This window comes from Somniosus microcephalus, unplaced genomic scaffold (genome assembly GCF_052327205.1).
Source record: "Somniosus microcephalus isolate GS21.2 unplaced genomic scaffold, FLI_Smic_1.0 scaffold251, whole genome shotgun sequence".
Classification (NCBI taxonomy): domain Eukaryota; kingdom Metazoa; phylum Chordata; class Chondrichthyes; order Squaliformes; family Somniosidae; genus Somniosus; species Somniosus microcephalus.
In genome coordinates, this window is record NW_028225438.1 from 307,929 (window position 1) to 333,736 (window position 25,808).

The following is a 25,808-nucleotide window of genomic DNA, read 5'->3' on the forward strand; positions in this document are numbered from 1 at the left end:
TAACATAAAAACACTTTGACCAGCAGGTGTTTCTTTTACTTGATGTCATTTTTTCAAAGGCACATGCCTCTTTTAATGTTTCTGTGTTTCTGTTCAACGTGTTAGTTTTTAACACTTTACTTGGGTCATTCCATTGTGTTTCTCCCAAACTCCAGACCTTCTGGAAGCGCCAAACTGCTATTTCAATAGGGCCATTGTTTTAGTATATTTAACTAATTCCCATTTCAAAGCTTGTATGATGTTTTACAACTTTTGTGTTATCAAACCATCCCATCTCAGAAGTCTGCATTGACACAGCCTGTGTTGCCGAGGCTTTAGATTTTTAAACCCAGTATATCATGTATTAATAAAATCAGAAATCTGTTCATATGATGGTGTTTCTCTTGGAATATGGCTTATTCCATCACAACTTGTCCCGAACATGCGGCGTACACACCCTCCATCTTATATATGGTGGCAGATCTCAGGGCGACCGAGTGTCCCGCTGTGGAGAGCCGGGACACTTAATTAACTTATTTAAATTGGGCTCCCACAGTTCAACTGAGAGCCTGATTTAAAATTCACTGCTGGTGAGTGGGTTTCCCAGGGGTCGGGAAACCGGGCAGTGGAAGGAAAGGGGCAGCTGTTGGATCCAAAAGGCAAGTGTCTTTCTCAGTATTCCTTGTGGGCCAGGACATAACAAGGAAGCATTTGGCCTTCAATCTCCCGATAACCGCCCACCCTTCCCATTGTGGCCTCACTCCCTCTCTTCACCTCACAGCATGTCTCCCCCCTCCCCATCACGGCCTCTCTCCCCCCTCCCTGACGCTGCCTCTCTTCCCTCCCCCCTCCCCATTGTAGCCCATCCCTATCACGGCTGCTCTCCCCCCTCCCCATCGCAGCCTCTCTCCCCTTTATTACAAGAGCATTTGAGTATGAGTAAAGACATCTTACTGAAATTATATAGGGCCCTGGGGAGACCACACCTGGAGTATTGTGTAGTTTTGGTCTCCTTACATAAGGAAGGATATCCTTGCCATATAGGGAGTGCAATGAAGGTTCACCAGACTGTTTCCTGGGATTGGGGGACTGTCCTACGAGGAGAGATTGAGTAGACTAGGCCTATATTCTCTAGATTTCAGAAGAATGAAAGGTGATGTCATTGAAACATATTAAATTCTTACAGGGCTTGACAGGGTAGATGCAGGGAGGATGTTTCCCTGGCCGGGGAGTCTAGAACCAGGGGTCACAGTCTCAGAATAAGGGGTCGGCCATTTAGGACTGAGATGAGGAGAAATTTCTTCAGTCAGAGGGTGGTGAATCTTTGGAATTCTCTACCCCAGAGGGCTGTGGAGGCTCAGTCGTTGAGTATATTCAGGACAGAGATTGATAGATTTTTGGATATTAAGGGAAACAAGAGATATGGGGATCGTGCAGGAAAGTGGAGTTGAGGTAGAAGATCAGCCATGATCTTATTGAATGGCGGAGCAGGCTCGAGGGGCCTAAAGGTCTAACCCTGCTACTATTTCTTATGTTCTTATGTAAACTGTCTGCAAGGCAACTGTGCAGAGGCAATTCAAAACTTAAAGGAAGCTGAAAAGATTCTGAGAGAGAATCATGAACAGGAATTTGAAAGAAGAAGCATCATCACCTATGGTAACTATGCCTGGGTATGTTATCACATGGGGCAACTGACAGAGGCCCAGTCCTACTTCGACAAGCTGGAGATGATTTGTAAATGATTTACTGATGGCTCTCGGTATACAACACAGATAACTGAAGTATACGGGGAGAAGGATTGGTTACTGTTGACTTCTGCTGGTTAATACTATGAAGAGGCAAAGGATTGTTTTGAGAAGGCAATGGAGGAAGATCCTGATGACACTGAATGGAATGTTGGCTATGTGACTGCTTTGTTTCATCTGGAATGAGCTTCTTGTACCCCAGAGAGTGGTGAAGTTTCAGTAGAACGATACTGGGGTTAAAAGGGTGAAATTATGAGGACAGGTTGCATAGACTTTTATTCTCTTGAATATAGAAAATGAAAGGGTGAACTAATTGAGTTGTTTAAGATGATTAAAGAATTTTATACACAATAGATAAATTATTTCCTCTGGTGGGAGTGTCCAGAACAAGGGGGCATAACCTGAAAATTAGAGCTAGGCCATTCAGGGTGATGTCAGACAGCACTTCTTCACACAGAGGGTAGTGGAAATCTGGTACTCTCTCCCCAAAAATCTGCTGACACTAGGTCAATTGAAAGGTTCAAAACTGAGATTGAATTTTTTTTTTGTGACCAGGTTATTAAGGGTTACGGTACCAAGGCGGGTAAATGGAGTTAAGATACAGATTAGCCATGATCTAATTGAATGGCAGAACAGGCTCGAGGGGCTAAATGGCCTACTCCTGTCCAAATGGTCCCTCAGCTCCGGACCCCCCCCAGTGGTCTGTCTCAGTAGTAGCCTCCTAAATGAACGTAGTTCGGGGTCCTATTATGTAGAGTGGACCCCAAAGCCAATTTTTAGTTCATGAGTTTACTGTCTGACTTCCTCTTTGATCATTGGATAGAAAGGGTTAATCCATTCACTCAGTAGCTCATGTGGATCCTATTTGGAGGTTAGTAGTGTAAATGCTAATACACTCTGAGCTGGCTGATGTTAGGTAGTTTGGTGAGTTAAATTCTGGCATCATTAACTCCTCGACATAGACTGAGTAGTAAACGGCAGGAGTTAAGGTGGAGAGTCAAGGATTTGTCTGGTGCCCTTGATTCAAATTCTTGTCAGGGTACATGTCCCAATGTCCTTACAAGTCCCAGTCTTACTTCTTCCATTTCTCACACCAACATCCTATAAGTGAGCGGTGAGCGGAGGTTCAGTGAGTATTTAAACTCACTTTCGCGGGCTCTTTGTCACAGGCCAGTTTCAGGAGCAGTGAGAGTGAAGGTTCCGTGCGCATTTAAACTCACTTTCGTGGGCTTTTTTACAGAGGCCATTGTCGGGTGCGGTGAGAGCGGAGGGTCAGTGAGTATTTAACCTCACTTTCGCGGGCTTTTTTTCACAGGCTTACCAATCTCGCAGACCAGCGGCGGTGTTCCAGAGCCAATTCACGATTCAAAACGTGACGCGGGCAGGAGGAAGCAGCTGATTGGGTGAGTACTTATACTACTCTATAGTATGGCAGTTAAGGTTCATAGTTTATAAAGTTTAGAAGGTCTTAATTTTGTGGTTATAGTTTCTAAGGTCTCTGTTGTGTAGCGGGGAGTGCTAGGAAGGAAGGGCCCTTGTGTATATCATTTAATTGTAGTATAATTGGTGGTATTGATTTAACTTAAATTAATTATAGGGTAAGTCATGGCAGCAAAGCTCAGCCCTGTGGCATCTCCTCCTGTACCATGTGGGAAATGAGGGACACTTCCTCTGCCCCTGACGACCATGTGTGCGGGAAGTGTATCGAGCTGCAGCTACTGGCAGACGTCATTGGGGCGCTGGAGCTGCAAATGGATACATACTGGAGCATTTGCGATGCTGAGGACATTGTGGATATCACGTTTAATCATTTGGTCACACCGCAGGTAAAGGCTGCACAGGCAGGAAGGGAATGGGTGACCGCCAGGCAGAGTAGTATGCACAGGCAGGTAGTGCAGGGGTCCCCTGTGGCCATCCCCCTCTCAAACAGATATACCGCTTTGGATATTGTTGGGGTGGATGGCTTATCGGGGGAAGGCAGCAGCAACCAACTTCCTGGCACCATGGTGCTTCTGCTGCACGGGACGGGAGGAAAAGGAGCGGGAGAGCTATAGTGATAGGGGATTCTATTGTAAGGGAAATAGATAGGCATTTCTGCGGCCACAAATGAGACTCCAGGATGGTATGTTGCCTCCCTGGTGCAAGAGTCAAGGACGTCTTGGAGTGGCTGCAGGGCATTCTGGAGGGGGAGGGTGAACAGCCAGTTGTCGTGGTGCATATAGTTACCAACGATATAGGTAAAAAAAGGGATGAGGTCCTAAAAGCTGAATATCGGGAGTTAGGAGGTAAATTAAAAAATAGGACCTCAAAGGTAGTAATCTCAGGATTGTTACCAGTGCCACATGCTAGTCAGAGTAGAAATAGAAGGATATTTCAGATGAATACGTGGCTAGAAGAATGGTGCAAGGGGGAGGGATTCAAATTCCTGGGACATTGGAACCGGTTCGGGGGGAGGTGGGATCAGTACAAACTGGATGGTTTGCACCTGGGCAGGACCGGGACCAATGTCCTAGGGGGAGTGTTTGCTAGTGCTGTTGGGGAGGGTTTAAACTAAAATGGAAGGGGGTTGGGAACCTGTGCAGGGAGACAGAGGAAAGGGGAGCAAGGATAGAAGCAAAAGACAGGAAGGAGAAAAGCAAAAGTGGAAGTCAGAGAAATCAAGGGTGTAAATCAAACATGGCCACAGTAAACAAAAATTCTAAAAGGTCTAAGAGTGTTAAAATAACAAGCCTGAAGGCTTTGTGTCTTAATGTGAGGAGCATTCATATTAAGGTGGATGAATTAGCTGCGCAAATAGATGTAAATGGATATGATATAATTGGGATTACGGAGACTTGGCTGCAGGGTGACCAAGGCTGGGAATTCAATATCCAGGAGTATTCAATATTCAGGAAGGACAGGCAAAAAGGAAAAGGTGGTGGGGTAGCATTGCTGGTTAAAGAGGAGATTAACACAATAGTAAGGAAGGATATTCGCTCTGATGATTTGGAATCTGTATGGGTAGAGCTGAGAAATACCAAGGGCCAGAAAACGTTAGTGGGATTTGTATACAGACCCACAAATAGTAATGCTGAGGTTGGGGATAGCATTAAATGGGAAATTAGAGATTCATGTATTAAGGGCACAGCAGTTATCATGGGTGACTTTAATCTACATATAGATTGGTCTAACCAAATTGGTAACAATACTGTGGGAGAGGAATTCCTAGAGTGTATACGGGATGGTTTCCTGGACCAATATGTCGAGGAACCAACTAGAGATCAAGCCATCTTAGACTGGGTATTATGTAATGAGAAAGGATTAATTAGCAATCTTGTTGTGCGAGGCCCCTTGGGGAGGAGCGATCATAATATGATGGAATTCTTCATTAAGACGGAGAGTGAAGTAGTTGATTCAGCGACTTGGGTACTGAATTTAAATAAAGGAAACTATGATGGTATGAGGCGTGAGTTGGCTAGGATGGATTGGGGAATGTTACTTAAAGGGTTGATGGTGAATAGGCAATGGCAAACATTCAAAGATCGCATGGATGAACTACAGAGTTTGTTCATCCCTGTTTGGCATAAAAATAAAACAAAAAAGGTGACTCAACATTGGCTAATGAGGGAAATTAGGGATAGCATAAGATCCAAGGAGAGGACATATAAATTGGCCAGAAAAAGCAGCAAACCTGAGGATTGGGAGAAGTTTAGGATTCAGCAAAGGAGGACAAAGGGATTAATTAAGAGGGTGAAAATAGAGTATGAGAGTAAGCTTTCAGGTAACATAAAAACTGACTGTAAAAGCTTCTATAGATATGTGAAGAGAAAAAGATTGGTAAAGTCAAGCGTAGGTCCCTTGCAGTCAGAATCAGGGAAATTTATAATGGGGAACAAAGACATGGCAGACCAATTAAATACATACTTTGGTTCTGTCTTCACAAAGGAGGACACAAATAAACTCCCAGAGATGTCGGGGAACATAGGGTCTAATGAACGGGAGGAAGTGAATGAAATCAATATTTGTAGGGAAATGGTGTTAGGGAAATTGATGGGATTGAAGGCTGATAAATCCCCAGGGCCTGATAATCTACACCCTAGGGTACTTAAGGAAGTGGCCCTAGAAATAGTAGATGCATTGCTGGTCATCTTCCAAAATTCTATAGACTCTAGAACAGTTCCCAAGGATTGGAGGGTAGCTAATGTAACCCCACTATTTAAAAAAGGTGGTAGAGAAAAAATGAGGAATTATAGACCGGTAAGCCTGATATCAGTAGTGGGGAAAATGCTAGATTCCATTATAAAAGATGTAATAGCAGAGCGCTTGCAAAACAGTGACAGGATCGGACAAAGTCAACATGGATTTACAAAAGGTAAATCATGTTCAACTAATCTACTGGAATCTTTTGAGGATGTAACTGATAGACTAAATAAGGGAGAACCAGTGGATGTGGTGTATTTGGACTTTCAGAAGGCTTTCGATAAGGTCCCGCATAAGAGACTAGCATGCAAAGTTAAAGCACATGGGATTGGGGGTAAGGTACTGACTTGGATTGAAAACTGGTTGGTGTTAAGTCTGTGTGTTATAGTGATAATTACTACACAGACTACAAGAGTAAATTCAACAGGTCTTTACTGGTTGGAGGTAGGGACTATACTGAATACAATATTACTACACAGTGCTTATATACCGGTGTGGTCACCACCGGTATTACGTATACAGCAGCCAGAGAAAGTAGTACATCTCTTAAGGTGGAACAGGCTTAAGTTCTCTTAAGGTGGAACAGGTTACATACACCACAATCCTCCCTTTTTAGCTTAACAGTCATATCCCCATTTAACATAACATAATAACATATATACATATATAACTTCAGGTATAACAGTTCAAAGGTTCAGTCTCTCAGGAGGCTTTCTGATGCAGCTTGGATAACGCCTCTCAGTAGTCTCTGATTCTTGTTGTTGAGGTGCCTCCTCTATTTGGTTTCCAATGTATTGGGTGTCATCATCATCAAGTACATTCCCTGCCGAGGTAGATGCTTCAGGTTCATTAACGTCTTCCACAGTTGTCTCTGTCACAACCATGGGTTCGACCCTTGCTCTCGACTCTACCAGTTGATCCGCATGACGCCTTATCACATTATGACCAATATCTACTGTGTACATCAGAGGTCCTTGTCTGGCCCGAATTGTTCCGGACTGCCATTTTTCGTTTCCATAGCCCCTTGCCAACACTGGTTGTCCTACGTCGAAAGTTCGAGTGGTCTTGTTGTTAATATGCCGAAACTGTTTGTTTTCCACTTCCCTCCGCACATTTGGTTTTAACAAGTCCAACTTGGACCGCAACCTCCTGTTATAAAACATCATGGCAGGACTTTGGTTCGTCACTGCATGATCGGCGTTTCGATATGACATCAGGAACTTGTCGACCTTGTGTTGCAGCGGAATCTGATCATCGTTCATGGCCTTAATTGCCTTTTTGAATGTCTGGACAAATCTTTCAGCCAACCCGTTTGTCGCCGGATGATATGGGGCAGAGGTATAATGTTTTACTCCATTCTTCTTTAAGAATTGTCGGAATTCTTCCGATACAAACTGTGGTCCATTGTCCGAACAGATCTGTTCTGGCAATCCGTTCCTTGCGAATATTGTTCTTAACACCGCAATTGTCTTTTCTGAAGTAGTGGTATTCATCTTGATGACTTCTGGCCATTTGGAATGTGCGTCCACCGCGATTAGGAACATGGAGTCCATGAATGGACCAGCAAAGTCAATGTGTACGCGTTGCCATGGGGCTGAAGGCGATTCCCATGGGTGTAGCGGTGCTATCGGAGGTGCATTTTGCACTTTTTGGCACCCAGCGCAGCTTTTCGTTAACTCCTCAATCTGTTGGTCAATACCCGGCCACCATACATAAGCCCTAGCAAGACTTTTCATTTTAACTCCCCCCAGATGACCTTCATGCAGTTCGTTTAAAACTCTTTCCCTTAACTTGGGAGGAATAATCACTCTTGTCCCGTACATCAAGGTACCATGGCAGACGGACAGCTGGCCTCGCCTTGCCGAAAATGCCGGTAACAGAGGATCACCCCGTGTTGGCCATCCTTTCACTGTCACCTCGTAGACTCTGGACAGTGTCGGGTCGTTCCTGGTTTCTCTTTCAATACTTGCATTGGTGACTGGTAAACACTCGATGATGGTCGAATGAAATAACTCAACAGGGTCAACTTTCATCGTGTCTTCTTCTTCAGGTAGTGGCAGGCGCGACAGCCCATCAGCATTGCCATGCTGTTTCGTACCTTTGAATTCTATTTGATATTGATGTGCCCCTAGGAAAAGAGACCATCTCTGGAGACGCTGCGCTGTCATCACCGAAACACCCTTCTTAGGGTTAAAAATTGATACCAACGGTTGATGGTCTGCCAGAAGTGTGAATTTTTGGCCATGCAGGCAATGATTAAACTTCTTCACTCCCCATACAAGGCTAAGAGCCTCCCTATCGATCTGCGCATAGTTGCGCTCAGCGGAGGTCAATGATCTGGATGCAAACGCGACTGGCCTTTCCGTGCCATTTGGCAACTTGTGTGAGAGTACTGCCCCAATTCCATATGGAGAAGCATCACAAGCCAACCGAATAGGCAGTGTCGGGTTGAAGTGAGCCAACACTTCCTCTGAGGTGATCAATTCTTTGCTTTTGCGAAATGCCTTCTTACAGTTTTTGCCCCATTCCCATGGTACCCCTTTCTGTAAAAGAGCGTTTAACGGGTGCAGTACCGTGGATAGATTTGGCAGAAATTTATGGTAATAGTTAATTAATCCTAGAAACGACCTCAACTGAGAGACATTCTCCGGAGCGGGAGCCTTTACAACTGCCTCAATCTTGTCAGGAGACTTATGAAGCCCCTCCCGGTCAATGACATGGCCACAGTACGAGATCCGCTTCTGGAAGAACTCACATTTCTGCCGATTTACTCTAAGTCCATACTCTTTCAGTCTGTTGAGCACCAGTTCCAAGTTTGTGAGATGTTGTTCATCACCATCACCTGTGATCAGAATATCGTCCAGGTAACATTGTGTGCCTGGAATTCCCTGTAATACCTGCTCCATGGCCCTCTGCCAAATTGCTGGAGCCGATGCCACTCCAAAAACCAGCCTATTGTACCGGTACAACCCTCGATGCGTGTTGATCGTGAGGTATTGGCGTGACTCTTCCTCAACCTCCATCTGCAAGTACGCCTGTGCCAGGTCTATCTTGGTGAAGTGTTTCCCGCCAGACAATGAAGCGAAAATATCCTCAATCCGTGGAAGCGGATACTGCACTGTGTGAAGCACCGGATTAACGGTGATTTTGAAATCTCCACAGATGCGAACCTTCCCTGGATCTCCTGGCTTGTTGCTCGCAGGACGTTTCATAACGGGAACAATGGGCGTAGCCCACTCACTCCAATCTACCTTAGACAGTACACCTGAACGTTCTAGTGCTTCCAGTTCCGCTTCAACAGTAGGTCGTATTGCATAGGGTACTGGTCTGGCTTTAAAAAATTTTGGTTGTGCATGTTATCAATCTTGATGTTTGCCGTAATTCCTCTCAGTGTTCCCAGTCCCTGCTGGAACACCTCTTTAGCATCATCCAATATTCTGGACAATCGTTTAGGTTTGACATCTGTTTCCCCGGAATCTACCGTTAGTGCCTTCAAGGAGTGCCAGTCCATATTCATTTTCCTAATCCACTCCCGTCCTAGTAGTGGTGGACCTCCTTCAGGTAGCACATATAAGTCCATTACTTGGCTTTCTTCGCCCTTGTGGACCACTTCTACCTCTATTTTTCCGATGGGGTACACTCTTTGCCCCGTGTATGTTTTCAATATAATCTCCGTATCCTGTAGGGGAATATGTTGGAATAACCTTCTGTAATCTTTCTTATTCATGACCGTCAATGCTGATCCAGTGCCCAATTCCATTTTTACTTGGACTCCTGCTATCTGAAGAGTGACCCAAATTGTCTGGAGATCTGCATCCTTACCAACGTTGTGTACTCTTAAGCTATCCAGTTCATTACTGCTAGCGTCTCAACCTGACTTCTGTTCGGTCAAACTGTTCTTTGTCACCTTGTGTACCTTTGCGTATTTTCCTTGCGGTGACTTTTTGTTGCTGGTCTTCTTTCCTGACCAGCATACTTTAGCTATGTGGCCAAGCCTGCCACACGTTCTGCATTCTTGGTTTTTAAACCAACACTGGTTCTGATCGTGCGTTGTCTTTCCACAACGATAACATTTGACAGAACTCAAACCCAATTTGTTTGTACCGAGTTCCGGTGACCGTAGCTGCATTACTGCCGTGCCTCTCGCTGCGGCTTCGTGTGCTGCTGCCATAGTGACCGCCTTCTCAAGCGTCAGCTCATTCTCCTCGAGCAGTCGCTTTTGTGTATCCTGTTTAAATAAACCACACACAAATTTATCTCGTAGTGCCTCTGTCAGTCCCGTTCCAAACTGACAATATTTTGCTAGCTTACGTAATTCCATCAAATATTCAGCATTGCTTTCATTCTGCAGCTGCCTTCTGTTGTAAAATTTAAATCGTTCCGCTAGCATCAGCGGCGTGGGGTTTAGATGATTTTTCAGGACAGTAACAATCTCCTCGAACGTCTTATCCGCCTGTTCATCTGGTGATACAAGGTGTTTCAATTGCCCGTATGTCTTCGCACCCATTAAATTTAATAATGTTAGTGCTTTATCTGCATCAGGAATTTTATTTGCCTTACAATAATTTTGTATGCGTTCTACATACATGGCCCAATCTTCGATGTCACTATCAAAGGTATTAATGTTCCCATGTTTAGGCATCGTTGCAATTTATTGTATTTTTATGTTATCCAAGATGGCGGCTTCCCGCTCTTGTCGTCGTCCTCCGCCCACAAAATGCCGGTTTTCCCGCGCTTGGCGGTCTTCAACCGTCCCCCGACGCTGTCTCCACTTCACCGCGGCTCTCGCGCCTTCAGTTTCCCCAGACGCTGCACCTTTTAGCCCGAATGCGGCCCTTATCTCCGGTCGCGATCGATCTCACCGCCCTTATTCCTCCGTCTTCCCAGCCCCGTCTGTACAGCCAACGTGGTTGACTTTCTGTCACGTCGCTGCCCGGCTTACCCACCACCGAGGTAGAAAGAAGAAGCTGACAGTCGCTGATGGAGGCTTCGAGGTCAGGATGTCTTCTGCACTCCGGTTTCTCGATGCCTGCCGCTCGACGTGTCTTCCAGTAGGGTGATGAGGGTGGAAACCTCTCTTCGACGTCCTGTCTGTGGACGAAGCCGCCGTGGAAATAACTGCCGCAGGGTAAGAATCGGACTCGTCGCCACTGTTAAGTCTGTGTGTTATAGTGATAATTACTACACAGACTACAAGAGTAAATTCAACAGGTCTTTACTGGTTGGAGGTAGGGACTATACTGAATACAATATTACTACACAGTGCTTATATACCGGTGTGGTCACCACCGGTATTACGTATACAGCAGCCAGAGAAAGTAGTACATCTCTTAATGTGGAACAGGCTTAAGTTCTCTTAAGGTGGAACAGGTTACATACATCACAGTTGGCAGACAGGAAGCAAAGATTTGGAATAAACGGGTCTTTTTCCAAGTGGAAGGCAGTGACTAGTGGGGTACCGCAGGGATCGGTGCTAGGACCCCAGTTATTCACAATATATATTAATGATCTAGATAAGGGAACTAGATGTAATATCTCCAAGTTTGCAGACGACACAAAGCTGGCTGGGCGCGTGTGCTGTGAGGAGGATGCAGAGAAACTCCAGTACGATTTGGACAGGTTGGGCGATTGGGCTATGCATGGCAGATGCAGTATAATGTGGATAAATGCGAGGTTATCCACTTCTGTGGCAAAAACAGGAAGGCAGATTATTATCTGAATGGCAATAGAGTGGGAAAAGTGGAAGAGCAACGAGACCTGGGTATGCTTGTGCACCAGTCACTGAAGGTAAGCATGCAGGTGCAGCAGGCAGTTAAGAAGGCAAATGGTATGCTGGCCTTCATAGCGAGAGGATTTGAATACAGGAGCAAGGATGTCTTGCTGCAGTTGTACAGGGCCTTGGTGAGACCACACCTTGAGTATTGTGTGCAGTTTTGGTCACCTTATCTGAGGAAGGATGTTCTTGCCATGGAGGAAGTGCAGCGAAGATTCACCAGACCGATACCTGGGATGGCAGGAATGACGTATGAAGAGAGATTGGGTCGATTAGGCTTATATTCACTAGAGTTTAGAAGAATGAGAGGGGATCTCATTGAAACTTATAAAATTCTGACAGGACTGGACAGACTAGATGCAGGAAGGATGTTCCCGATGGTTGGGGAGTCCAGAACCAGGGGTCACAGTCTAAGGATAAGGGGCAAGCAATTTAGGACTGAGCTGTGGAGGAATTTCTTCAGCCAGAGAGTGGTGAACCTGTGGAATTCTCTACCACAGAAGACAGTTGAGGCCAATTCATTAAATATATTCAAGAAGGAGTTGGATATATTTCTTAAGGCTAAGGGGATCAAGGGATATGGGAAGAAAGCAGGGACAGGGTACTGAATTTGGATGATCAGCCATGATCACATTGAATGGCGGAGCAGGCTCGAGGGGTCGAATAGCCTACTCCTGCTCCTATCTTCTATGTTTCTATGTTAAGTGAGATTGGCAGTAAGTGTTCAATTCGGGATAGTTTTGTGCTGTAGACTCTTCCCTAGTGTCTAATGCACTGTGTCATCCAGCTCTACAATTTGCATTTATATTGCATTCCTTGAGTGTGGGCAACGTCTCAGAGTCCTTTATAGTAAAGAAGAGAGGGATTTAGATAAGTACATCAGGGAGAATGGAATAGAAGGTTAAGCTGGTAGGGTTTGATAAAGTAGGGTGGGAGGAGGCTCGTGTGGAGCATAAATACCGACATAGACCAGTTGGGTCGAATGGCCTGTTTCTGTGCTGTACATAAATCATGTGACCCATATCCTTATTACTCCTCTAGTGATCTGATTGGTCTGTGGGGACGTGTAACCTGCAGTGGACGACTGGCTGGATCCTTTATCTTCCAGTAGGGAGGCCACTCTTACTCCTGGTCCCACTCCCACCTCAGTGTCACTGGTTTGGGATTGCATGTGTTGCTCCCAGGGATCTCGTGCTGCCCGGACTCATCGGTGTGTGATGTTAGAAGATTATTGTCCCACATTTTTGAACACAGCTGTACTGAGAAAGCCACAAAGGATTGGGAACTCAGGCTTCTTGTGCCCTTTGTTCTGCTGCTTGCTGCCCTGCTGGCACCATGGCAACTCAATCTCCTGTTCAATTGCTTCCTCCCAATTCAGCTGCTTCACCCTGTGACAACCCTTCTGAATCATCAGCTACTTCCTCCCCTGTCAGTGTCTCTGTGGTGGTGCTGGTACAATTAGAATGCCATGACGGAGTTGGTGAGGAAGTGACAGCAGATGAGTCTGTGGTTCGAGCGGCTAATACCCCAGCAGAAGTGCCTGGGTGGTCAACATCATGGCTGGCTTCTAGCCTGAAAACATTCCCTATGATGTGAAACAAAGAAGAGCTTGTTTAACAGCATGCATGGTGACATTCTCTCTTGAAGTAGTAATTGCTGAGTGTAAGGTGATTGCGATGCTTTGAGAAAACACATAAAGCTGAGACTACCTAGGATGAGCATTTCCCAACTTTTTCCAACCTTCTGTTGCTATCGTGCCTCCAATTTCAACCTCTTACACAGGTTCTCCTGTCTCCTTGCCCATGATGTAAGGCATCTCCTCTTCATGTGTGCTCAGGATCTGCTGCTCCACCCCTCTGTTGTATTCCTTTGGCTCTGGTTGTATTTCCTACAATGTTAAGAGTGTGCGAAAGGCATACAAACTTTCCCCAATATTAATGCATGTTTCCCATGATGCTGAGATGTGAAGGAATTCTACCTTATAACCTTTTCAGAAAAATACACTATATAACCTTTTTAGAAAAATATACTACCTTATGAAAGAATTCTGGCTTTGTTGAGATAAGACAGTGGTTGACCCTGAAAATACCTTATAAGGAATTCTACCTTATAAATTCTTTTAAACATGACAAACTGGATTTGGAAATTTGGATCTCTTAGCTATGAAATAGCTATGAAAGAATTCTGGCTATTGAAATAAGACAGTTGTTGACCCTGAATAAGTAACCTTATTAAACCAACAGAAAAACACTGGCAGGCAAAGTAAAGGAAAGCCCAAGGTGTTTTATCAGTATATTAAGGGCAAGAGGATAACCAGGGAAAGAGTAGGGCCCGTTAGGGACCAAAGTGGCAATCTGTGTCTAGAGCCAGAAGATGTAGGTGAGGTTTTAAATGAATATTTTGCATCTGTGTTCACTATGGAGAAGGACGATGTAGGCATAGAAATCAGGCAGGGGGATTGTGATATACTTAAACAAATTGCTGTTAAGAGGGAGGAGGTGCTCGTGGTTTTAGTGGGCTTAGAAGTGGATAAATCCCCAGGCCCAGACGAGATGTATCCCAGGCTGTTGTGTGAGGCAAGGGAGGAGATTGCAGGGGCTCTGACACAAATTTTCAGAAACTCTCTGGCCACAGTGAAGGTGCCAGAGGACTGGAGAACAGCTAACGTAGTACCATTATTCAAGAAGCGTAGTAGGGATATACCAAGGAATTACAGGCCAGTGAGCCTACCATCAGTGGTAGGGAAATTATTGGAAACAATTCTGAGAGACAGTAAATAGTCTCCACTTGGAGAGGCAAGGATTAATCAAGGATAGTCAGCATGGCTTTGTCAGGGGGAGATCATGTCTAACCAATTTGATTGAATTTTTCGAGGGGGTGACTAGGTGTGTGGATGAGGGTAGTGCAGTTGATGTATTCTACATGGACTTCAGTAAGGCATTTGACAAAGTCCCACATGGGAGACTGGTCAAGAAGGTAAGAGCCCATGGGATCCAGGGCAATTTGGCACATTGGATCCAAAATTGGCTTAGTGGCAGGAGGCAGAGGGTGATGGTCGAAGGCTGTTTTTGTGACTGGAAGCCTGTGTCCAGTGGTGTACCGCAGGGATCGGTGCCGGGTCCTTTGCTGTTTGTAGTGTACATTAATGATTTAGATATGAATGTAGGAGGTATGATCAGTAAGTTTGCAGATGACACGAAAATTGGTGGAGTGGTAAATAGCGAGGAGGGAAGCCTCAGGCTACAGGACGATATAGATGGGTTGGTTAGATGGGCAGAACAGTGGCAAATGGAATTTAACCCAGAAAAGCGTGAGGTGATGCATTTTGGGAGGACTAACAAGGCAAGGGAATACACAATGAATGGTAGGACCCTAGGAAGGACAGATGATCAGAGGGACCTTGGTGTGCATGTACATAGATCCCTGCAGGCAGCAGGACAGGTAGATAAGGTGGTTAAAAAGGCATATGGGATACTTGCCTTCATTAGCCAAGGCATAGAATATAAGAGCAGGGAGGTTATGATGGAGCTGTACAAAATGAGGAGCATAGATAGGGGAGATAGAAAGGAACTTTTCCCCTTAGTAGAGGGGTCAATAACCAGGGGCCATAGTTTCAAGGTAAGGGGCAGGAGGTTTAGAGGGGATTTGAGGAAAAACGTTTTCACCCATGGGATGGTTGGAATGTGGAACTCGCTGCCTGAAAGGGTGGTAGAGGCAGGAACCCTCACAACATTCAAGAAGCATTTAGATGAGCACTTGAAACGCCATAGCTTACAAGGCTACGGACCAAGTGCTGGAAAATGGGATTAGAATGGACAGGGCTTGATGGCCGGCGCAGATATGATGGACCAAAGGGCCTCTTTCAGTGCTGTATAACTCTCCCTTCTTAACTCTATGGGCTCGATTTTTGCAGCCCCGAGGAGGCGGATTTGGAGGCGTGTGAGTTGTTAAAATCGCCAAAACTGGCGGGCGGGCCCATACCCACCTCCATCCCGCCTCCAAGCAATTTTCCCAAGTGCGTGTTTTCTGACCCACTTTCCATCCCGCCTCCAAGAGGCGGGATAGGTCCCTAAGGCCCTTAACAACCACTTAATTGCCTCTATAATCCCATTTTGAGAGGCCTTTCCAATTTTAACACATTTTCCCCATTCTACACACCTCCTCTGGAGCACGCCAGGTAATCCTGGCGGCCTCACTAGTGGATTGTTTACGAACAGCTGCAGCTCCACCATTACAAAGGAGTTTTCACCGATGGTCATTTGCAGGTGGCAGAACTTTGTTGTTTCAGGTCTGGGGGAGCTTGTAGCAGGCATACTCAGTGTTGTGGAAGTTTGGAGCCTGACACTCATCTTCAGTGTGACCTCCTGGGAAACCCCTCTCCTGTAAGATTTTCAAAATTCACAGATCCCCCAAAACTCAGAGAAAAATCCTAAAGAAAAGGACTTTGAACTCTTTTCTAACCAGCCCCTATCAGACAATTTACATTCTAACAATAGGCCCACGGAAAAGCAGTCCCCACCCAAATTACAGGACCCATCCAAAACATGCATAAAACAAATCACCTCGCCCAACTCCATAGAAATCTCAGGCACAGTCAGGAAACTTGAAACCTGAGCACATTGACTACAATCAAGTAAGAGCTCAACAGCTCATGGAACCATCCCAAAACCACTTTACACATTCATAAACAAGTTACTATTAACGAGCCTGCCAAAATCTTACAATAAACCAGGACTGATTTGGCGCGCAGATTAGGAGGCCCCAATTAGTATAATTGAAGGCCTGTTTTCTCAAGAAGACAGTTCAGCAGTTACACAGTTCAGCAGTTACACAGTTACAACAAGTTCTCTACAAGCTCTACAGTTCTCGGCAGTTCTCAGGAGTTCATCGAGTTCAAAGAAGTTCACAGTTCTGGAAGCAGGTCAACACACAAGAAGAAACCAGAGCAACAGTTCCAGTGACCATCAGATACCTCCCGGCATCAAGGGCCTTACGAAACAACCAACCGAATATTACCACCAACCAACTGAGTAATATTGGGCCACCACGACCAAAGAAAACCAACTCGGGAGAAAACCGAAGATTCGCAAGTTTTCCACTCTGCAAACTATTCCTGACTTACCCCGGGTAAGATTTTTACTTAAAAAGACTCTAAACCCTATCTCTAACAGAAGAAAAGTGGGTACTCACCCGATAAATCCAATACGCACCCTACCGCATCAGCGGACTCGTGAAGACTGACCAGACACGCAGTTGATGTCCTCTACCACATCCGGGGTACGGCAGGCACCAACCAACACATCCAGCGAACCCCAAAACCGTGAACCAGCTCAGCTGTCAAGGATTCGTTTGGTGAGCATTGTCCCTGGTCCTCTAGAGCCCAACTTAGCTAGTAAGGTGGGATTGGGAGGGGTGAGGTATTTTTCTACTGTAATTTCCCTCGTGTGTATCAAAGTGTTCCCCATTTTATTAGAGTGATAAGATTGTTGTGTTATATTTTCTCTCTTGAATAAAGAGCAAAGTTTCTTGCACCAAAACCAGTTTTCTGCTGCACTTTTGTCACAACCCCCAATAAGTCCAAGGTCTAGTACCAAGGGAGTGGGAGCGATTCGAACCGCTCATAAGTCAGAGGTGAAGCTGACACACATCACCACCCCTTATACTCCCCACCTTGACTAAGTGCTTCTTCAACGGAGGCATATTCCAGAAGCATGGTGAACATTTAATTCCTTTCCTCCTGGACATCAGAGTCTGATGAAGACCAGCCGCGGCAGCAGCTGAATCATGAGCAACAGCAGCACCAACAGTAGGAGCATCAACAGGAGTGCCAAGCTGCTAGTCACCCACCTGAAGATGCACAGGCCAGAAGGTGCCAGCGCGTGACAACATTGCTGCCCGGGATGCAAGGGACGCACTCATCCTGGCCAGATTTGCTTAGCCTGCACAATCAAACACTTTAGTCGCGCTCCTTCTTACCAGGTCATCGACAATGGAGAAGAACCTACGGAATCCTATCACTCTGACCACACCATTCTGATAATCGCAAGGCACCCTAAGCCCTCAATGTGAAAGTCCCATTTGCAAAATGACACAGGCCACAACTTCAACAGTTTGCCATCAAAACTCTTTATAATACAATCACAATGATGACTGGTCCAAAAACAAAACAACACAGCACCCAAGTGACTACCCTTGTGACTACTTGTGCTTTATCTTCCTCTTATGCGTGCTCCTACGTGGTGCTTCCCCTGTGGCTTCAGCTGATGTGGAGGCCCCTTGCTCGCTCTCTTGCTGCTCCTGTCTTGACGCCTTTGGCGGGCATCCTCTGGGGTGGTGAACCTGTGTGGGCTCGCCAACAGTCTGCTGCTCCTACGGCTGTGCAGGGGCTGAAACGCCCATCTTATTTGGGTGAGGAATCTGGTGGGGCTCTGACCAAGGGTTTTGCTGTGGCATGGTCATGTGAGCACTTGGAGAGGAGCCCCCACTTCCTTGTTGTCTGCCACCAACATCCCTCTCATGGGTCAGCCCCACTTCAGAGCAAGCAAGTGGCTTGACCACACCTTGCTGCACTGCAGGGGGGCCATGAGGACCCATTTCTGTACTGGAAGTCCTACTCAAGAGGACTTGCAGGAAGGTCTGCTTTGTTTGCTCAATAGCTGACCATTGCTCCTGAAGAGATGTCATTCTATTCTGAACAATGACCATGTTTTCAATACCCTTGCGACTAAGCTCCTCCATGGACCATGAAAGGAGTGAGTGCAGTGAATGCATAGCATAGATGCTCAGAAAGATACAAAGGATCCTCCCTGCGTGTTGTAAGTAGTTGTTGTCATAGCATCACAGTGATAGGAAGTGTGAGGGCTGCATGGTCAAATAGTTTAGTGAATGTGACCATAGAGAGAGAGGGAATGGGTAAGGGTGCAGGGATGCAAGTGTCAAGTGGGATGTGGAGGAAGAGGTTGGCAAAGCAGAGTGCTGGTGAGGAGAGGCGATGGGGATCAGATTGAGGGTGATGGGAAAGTCATACTCACTTTTCCTGTGCGGAGAAGGTCATGAAACCTCTTCCTGCACTGCTGCCAGGTTCTGCGGCTCATTGAAATGGACTTGACAACCTGGGCCACTTGCAGCCACACAGCTTTTGTCTGCTGGGGTGGCTTTTTTCTCCCCGAGGAAAGGAACAGCACTTCCTTATTACAGCTGGCTCCATGCTCCAGAGCTAGGAGGGAGGGCTCATCAAATTGTGGAGCACACTTTTGCTTGATCGTTGACATTTTCCACAATTCAACTCCTTCATATAAATCGCAGAGCCTTTGCAGTCTCCAGAAAAAGCAAGGCTGCTTGCAGGCCTTAAATCCAAAAGCATTGATGACGTCATCGGAGGCGACTTTCTGTATGAAAAGACTAATTGGGCCACTGGTTCCCACGTGCAGGAAATCAATTGGCCAATTAGGAGAAAATCGCACTTTTTCAACACTTCACTTAGGAGTCGGGGTCCTGATACGATTTCCACCTGACACGCCCTAGCCCGCCCTATGACTCTGTGGGCTCAATTTTGCCAGGCCCGAGGAGGCGGGATTGGAGGTGTGTGAGGTGGTAAAATCGCAAAAATGGCAGGCGAGCCCGATCCTGCCTCCATCCCGCCTCCGAGCAATTTTCCCAAAGGCGTGTTTTCTGATCCTATTTCCATCCTGCCTCCAAGAGGCGGGATAGGCCCTTAAAGCCCTTAACAACCAGTTAGTTGCCTCTATAATCCCATTTTGAGAGGCCTTTCTGATTTTCCCACTTTTCCCACTTGCTGTACGTCTCCTCTGGAACACGCTACTGAATCCAGGTGGCCTCACAAGTGGACTGCTTACTAACAGCTGCAGCTCCACCATTAAAAAGGAGTTTTCACCAATCATCATTTGCAGGTGGCAGAACTTTGTTGTCTCAGGTCTGGGGGAACTTCTAGCAGGCCTACTCATTGTTGTGGAAGTTTGGAGCCTGACACCCATCTCCAGTGTGACCTCATGTGAAACCCCTCTCGCCACCTTGACTGAGCACTTCCTCAACTGAGGCATATACCAGAAGCATAGGTGTGGTGTATGTAACCTGTTCCACCTTAAGAGAACTACCTTAAGAGATGTACTACTTTCTCTTGGCTGCTGTATACTGTAATACTGTAATACCGGTGGCGACCACACCGGTATATAAGTGTTGTGCAAGGATTTGCTGGGCAGTTCAGCCCTGACGTTCGAATAGTAAAGACCTGTTAAAAGTTATTCTTGTTGTCTGTGTCCAGTGATTGATCCTAAACCGAACTGGAACATACAGACTCAACAGTGGTGATGAGTCCGATCTTACCCTGCGGCAAAATTACATCCAAGGCAGCTTCGTCCTCAAAACGGGCGTCGAGAAGAGGCATCCGCCCTCATCATCCTGCTGAGCACCATCGCACGGGAGGCATCGAGAACCCGGGTTAAAAAAAGAAAAAAAAAAGAAAAAGAATTCTGACCACGAAGCCCTCCATCAGCGACAGGCAGTGTTCATCCCTTCTACCACGGTGGTGGGTAAGCCGATCAGCGACACGAGCAGAAAGTCGGCCGCGTTGACTGTGGAGTAGGGGAGGGAAAACGGAGGAATAAGGGCGGAGAGCTCGACCACGGCCGGTAGAAAGGGCCGGGCTGCAATCGAGGCCGAGAGGCGCAGTGACTGGGGCAGCTTAAGGCTCGAGAGCCACGGAGAACTCAAACGCAGCCGGTGTACAGGACCGGGCTGCGAGCGGGGCTGCAAGGCAAAACAGCGTCGGGGAGTTGAGAAGCTTAAGGCACGAGAGCCGCGGAGAATTCAAACGCAGCCGGTGTAAAGGATCGGGCTGCAAGCGGGGCTGCAAGGCAAAGCAGCGCCGGGGAGTGAGAACCGCTGGGGAGGCGAGAACGGCAGCAGCAAGGCAATCGCCATTGCAGCCAGCGGGGGAAGAAGGCAAACACGGGAATCCGCCATTGTAGTCGGCGGGGGAAGAAGACGAGCGCGGGAAAGACCACCAAGCGCGGGAAGCCGCCATTTTAGTAGGCGGGGGAAGAAGACAAGCGCGGGAAGCCGCCATAAAAAAAAAAAAATTAAAACTTGCAAGGATGCCTAAACATGGGAGCATTAATGCCTTTGATAGTGATGTCGAAGATTGGACCACGTATGTAGAACGCATGGAAGTTTATTGTAAAGCAAATAAGGTACCAGATGATGAGAAAGCATTAACCTTATTAAGCTCAATGGGGGCGAAGACGTACGGGCTATTGAAGCACCTTCTATCACCAATTAAACCGGCGGATCAGACTTTCGCAAATATTGTTACTGTCCTGAAAAATCATTTAAACCCCACGCTGCTGATGATAGCGGAACGATTTAAATTTTACAGAAGAACGCAGTTGAAAGACGAGAGCAATGCTGAATTTTTAATTGAACTACGTAAGCTATTGAAGTACTGTCAGTTTGGGACAGGGCTAGCAGATGCGCTGAGAGATAAATTTGTGTGTGGATTGTTAAAAGAAGGAACACAAAAGCGACTGCTTGAAGAGAATGATCTTACGCTTGATAAAGCTGTCACTATTGCAGCATCGCAAGAAGCCGCAGCAAGAGGCACTGCGGAAATGCAGCTACGGTCACCGGAACTCTGTACCAATCAAATGGTCTTGAGTACAGTAAAATGTTATCGTTGTGGAAAGACAACACACGATCAGAACCAGTGCTGGTTCAAAAATCAGGAATGCAGAAAATGTGGCAGGCTTGGTCACATAGCTAAAGTATGCCGGTCAGGAAAGAAGACCAGCAACAAAAAGTCACCACAGGAAAAGTACAAAAAGGCACACAAGGTGACAGAGAACAGTTCGAACGAACAGAAGTCAGATTCAGATGCCAGCAGTAATGAACTGGGTAGTCTAAGAGTACACAATGTTGGTAAGGAAGCAGACCTCCAAACAATTTGGGTCACACTTCAGATAGCAGGAGTCCAAGTGAAGATGGAATTGGACACTGGATCGGCATTGACGGTCATGAATAAGAAAGATTACAAAAGGTTATTCCCACATATTCCCCTACGGGATACGGAGATTGTATTGAAAACATACACGGGGCAAAGAGTATACCCCATCGGGAAGATAGAGGTAAAGGTGGTCCACAAGGGCAAAGAAAGCCGAAGAATGGACTTATATGTGCTACCTGAGGGAGGTCCACCACTACTGGGACGGGAGTGGATTAGGAAAATAAATATGGACTGGCATTCCTTAAAAGCACTAACGGTAGATTCCGGTACAAAAGATGTCAAACCTAAACGATTGTCCAGAATATTGGACAATGCTAAAGAGGTGTTCCAACAAGGACTGGGAACACTGAGAGGAATTACGGCAAACATCAAGATTGAAGAACATGCAAACCCGAAATGTTTCAAAGCCAGACCGGTACCTTATGCAATACGACCTGCTGTGGAAGCTGAGCTGGAAGGGCTAGAACGTTCAGGAGTACTGTCTAAGGTAGACTGGAGTGAGTGGGCCACACCCATTGTCCCAGTCATGAAGCGTTCATCGAGCAACAAGCCGGGGGAACCGGGGAAGGTTCGCATCTGTGGTGATTTCAAGATCACTGTTAATCCGGTGCTTCACACGGTGCAGTATCCGCTTCCACGGATTGAAGATATCTTCGCTTCATTGTCTGGCGGGAAACACTTCACCAAGATAGACCTGGCGCAGGCGTATTTACAGATGGAAGTTGAGGAAGAGTCACGCCAGTATCTCACGATCAACACGTATAGAGGCTTGTACCGGTATAATAGACTGGTTTTTGGAGTGGCATCGGCTCCAGCAATTTGGCAGAGGGCCATGGAGCAGGTATTACAGGGAATTCCAGGTACACAATGTTACCTGGATGATATTCTGATTACAGGAGATGATGACGAGGAACACCTTGCAAACTTGGAACTGGTGCTCACCAGATTGAAAGAATATGGTCTTCGAGTTAATCGCCAGAAATGTGAATTCTTTCAGAAGCGGATCTCGTACTGTGGTCATGTCATTGACCAGGAGGGGCTTCATAAGTCTCCTGACAAGATCGAAGCTGTTGTGAAGGCTCCTGCTCCGGATAATGTATCCCAATTGAGGTCGTTTCTAGGGTTGATTAACTATTACCATAAGTTTCTGCCAAATTTATCCACGGTGCTGCACCCGCTGAATGCTCTTTTGCAGAAGGGAGTACCATGGAAGTGGAGCGAGGACTGTAAGAGGGCCTTTCGCGAAAGCAAGGCATTGATCCCCTCAGAGGAAGTGTTGGCTCACTTCAACCCAACGCTGCCTATTCGTTTGGCTTGTGATGCTTCTCCATATGGTATTGGGGCAGTACTCTCACACAAGTTGCCAAATGGCCAGGAGAGGCCAGTTGCGTTCGCATCCAGATCATTGACCTCCGCTGAACGCAACTATGCTCAGATAGATAGGGAGGCTCTCAGCCTTGTGTGGGGAGTAAAGAAGTTTAATCATTACCTGCAGGGCCAAAAGTTTACGCTTCTGACAGACCACCAGCCGTTGGTATCCATTTTTAACCCTAAGAAGGGTGTTTCGGTGATGACAGCACAGAGACTCCAGAGATGGTCCCTTTTCCTAGGGGCACATCAATATCAGATAGAATTCAAAGGTACAAAGCAGCATGGTAATGCTGATGGGCTGTCGCGCCTGCCACTACCTACAGAGGAGGAGGCACCGACGGTTGACCCTGTTGAGTTATTTCACTCGACCATCATCGAATGTTTACCAGTCACCAATGCAAGTATTGAAAGAGAAACCAGGAACGACCCGACACTGTCCAGGGTCTACGAAGTGACAGTGAAGGGATGGCCAGCACATGGTGATCCACTGTTACCGGCATTCTCAGCAAGACGAGAACAGCTGTCCGTCTGTCAAGGAACATTGATGTATGGAACAAGGGTGATTATTCCTCCTAAGTTAAGAGAGAGAGTTCTAAAGGAACTGCATGAAGGTCATCTGGGGGGAGTCAAGATGAAAAGCCTTGCTAGGGCTTATGTGTGGTGGCCGGGTATCGACCAACAGATAGAGGAGCTGACGAAAAGCTGCTCAGGGTGCCAAAAAGTGCAAAATGCACCTCCGATTGCACCGCTGCATCCATGGGAATGGCCTTCAACCCCATGGCAACGTGTACATATTGACTTTGCTGGTCCTTTCATGGACTCCATGTTTTTAATTGCGGTGGACGCACATTCTAAATGGCCAGAAGTGATTAAGATGACTACCACTACCTCGGAAAAGACGATCGCGGTGTTAAGAATGATATTTGCAAGAAATGGATTGCCAGAACAAATATGTTCAGACAACGGACCGCAGTTCGTGTCAGAAGAATTCCAGGGATTCATGAAGAAGAATGGGGTGAAACATTATACCTCTGCCCCATATCATCCGGCTACAAACGGGTTGGCCGAGAGATTTGTACAAACGTTTAAAAAAGCAATAAAGGCCATGAGCAAAGATCAGATTCCACTACAACACAAGGTGGACAAATTCCTACTGGCATATCGAAACGCCACTCATGCAGTGACAAACCAAAGTCCTGCCATGATGTTCTACAACAGGAGGTTGCGGTCCAGGTTGGACTTGTTAAAACCAAATGTGCGGAGGGAAGTTGAAAACAAACAGTTCCAGCATATAAATAACAAGACCACTCGGAGTTTCGAAATAGGACAACCAGTGTTAGCCCGGGACTATAAAAACGAGAAATGGCAATCTGGAACAATTTGGGCCAGACAAGGACCCCTGATGTACACGGTAGATATTGGTGAAAATGTAATATGGCGTCATGCTGACCAACTGGTAGAATCGAGAACAAGGGTCGAACCCATGGTTACGGCAGAGACAACCGTGAAAGAAGTTAGTGAACCTGAAGCATCTACCTCAGAAGTGAATGTACCTGATGATGATGTCCAATCCATAAGAGACCAACTAGATGAGTCACCCCAGCAACGAGAATCAGAGACCCCTGAAAGGCGTTATCCAACTCTAAACAGGAGGCCTCCTCAGAGACTGAATCTTTGAACTGTTTTGCATGAAGTTGTATATATATATGTTATTATGTTATGTTAAATGGGGATATAACTGTTAAGCTAAAAAGGGAGGATTGTGGTGTATGTAACCTGTTCCACCTTAAGAGAACTACCTTAAGAGATGTACTACTTTCTCTTGGCTGCTGTATACTGTAATACTGTAATACCGGTGGTGACCACACCGGTATATAAGTGTTGTGCAAGGATTTGCTGGGCAGTTCAGCCCTGACCTTCGAATAGTAAAGACCTGTTAAAAGTTATTCTTGTTGTCTGTGTCCAGTGATTGATCCTAAACCTAACTGGAACATACAGACTCAACAATAGGAACCATTTATTTCCTTTCCTCCTGGACATCAGATTCGGATGAAGACCAGCCGTGGCAGCAGCAGAACCATGAACAACAGCACCACCAACAGAAGCAGCAACAACTGGAGTGCCAAGCTGCTGCTCACCCACCTGAAGCTGCACAGGCCAGAAGGCTCCAGCACACGACCACATTGCTGCCCGGGATGCAAGGACGCACTCATCTTGGTCAGATTTGCTTAGCCTGCACAATCAAACACTTTGGCCTCGCAAATTCTTATCAGACCATCGACAATGGCCAAGAACCTACGGATTCCTATCACTCTGACCACCATACTGACAATTACAAGTCGCCCTAAGCCCTCAATGTGGAAGTCCCATTTGCGAAATGACACACGCCACAACTGCAGCAGTTTACCATCAGAATTTTTTATGACAATAAACAACTGATGGCATTTAAAAAATAAACACATTACACCCAAGTGACTACCCTTGTGACTACTTGTGCATTCTCTTCCTCTTACGCGTGCTCCTACGTGGTACTTCCCCTGTGACTTGGCTGGCTTCCTCTAGGGTTGTGAGCCTGTGAAGGCTCGGCAACAGTCTGCTGCTCCTGCGGCTGTGCAGGGGTTGAGACGCCGATCTCAGTTGGGTGGGGACACTGGTGGGGCTCTGACCGAGGGCTCTGCAGTGGCATGGTTGTGTGAGTGCTTGGAGAGGAGCCCTCACTTCCTTGTTGTATGCCACCAACATC

The 25,808-nt window shown here is 46.4% G+C and overlaps 1 long non-coding RNA gene across 1 annotated transcript; it reads left to right on the forward strand.

Moving 5' to 3' along the window:
* The first annotated feature begins 1,546 nt into the window (after positions 1–1,546).
* LOC147081994 (uncharacterized) lies at positions 1,547–25,536 on the forward strand. Its single transcript, XR_015076341.1, has 3 exons — positions 1,547–1,635; positions 3,040–3,127; positions 25,109–25,536. It is a non-coding gene; the product is annotated as an uncharacterized LOC147081994 (long non-coding RNA).
* Positions 25,537–25,808: the final 272 nt, after the last annotated feature.